General features: G+C 46.3%; 1 pseudogene; it reads left to right on the top strand.

Moving 5' to 3' along the window:
- Nucleotides 1-976, top strand: part of LOC107108097 — a 19,737-nt pseudogene that overhangs the window by 18,141 nt on the left and 620 nt on the right.

Raw genomic sequence — 976 nt, 5'->3', positions numbered from 1 at the left:
CAATTAGATACTTTTTAGAATTTCACAGCTAGGAAGAAGAAAGCCTATTGTTCAACTGAAGAAGGTATATTTTTGCCTGAGAAAATCCAACCCCCAGGTTGGATTCCCAATCAGAATGGTGTGACGGATATGTGACAAAGTTTGATGGAACCAATAATTGTGATTTATTTCTAACTGTCATAGGGGGTATGAAACCCTATGTTTCCCATTGTAACCTTAGGGAGAGCTGTGGGGTCCAAAACCTTATTGGATCTGCACCTCCCTCCATTGTTGATCAATAAAGTACAAGATCTGATTCTCCTCTACAAGACTGCCGTGTGCTTTCTCAAATTGGGCTGGGGAAGCACAACCCGTGACGGAGTTTCTGTCTTACAAAATTGTCGCCGGTGTCTTCTGAGGATGAAAATGTAATATCAGCAAGTCTGGCTGAGATGTCTTTAGATGGATTTAGCTCACAGAGTGCAACTGGTTCCAAGGTCTGTCTAGATGAAAACGGCAGCCTTTCCTGGCCAGTGCTGTCCTTGTATCCTGAGCATGGGCAGAATGACTGAATCTCTGCTTTTCATGAGGAATCCAGATTTATTGACCGTTTTAACGGTCATAGAATCGTAGAATGTTAGAGTTGGAAGGGACCTTGCAGGTCATCTAGTCCAACCCACTGCACTCGGTCATGTTTGAAGAGCTACCTCCCTGGGATACAGAAAGAAAATATTATCCTAGTGCAGAGGTGTCAAACTCATTTGTTACAAGGGCTGGATCTGACATAAATGTCACTTTGTTGGGCCGGGCCACGTGTGCCATAAAACGTAATGCCAGGTACTGGAGATAGAAACTGTATAAAGGACAGCAGCTTGTAAGCTCTGAGTTGGTGTATCCTCTCTGCAAGGCCCCATGGACTGGGAGTAGGCTTTCCAAGTCCCCCCGGGGGGCGGGGAAAACCCCGCCCCAGAGGCCCGTTCCCCACCGGTGGTGGATC

The sequence above is a fragment of the Gekko japonicus genome, unplaced genomic scaffold (genome assembly GCF_001447785.1).
Source record: "Gekko japonicus isolate JY-2015 unplaced genomic scaffold, Gekko_japonicus_V1.1 scaffold1014, whole genome shotgun sequence".
NCBI lineage: Eukaryota > Metazoa > Chordata > Lepidosauria > Squamata > Gekkonidae > Gekko > Gekko japonicus.
The sequence above is the reverse complement of the archived record's forward strand: the minus strand, read 5'-3'. Positions and strand labels throughout refer to the sequence as shown.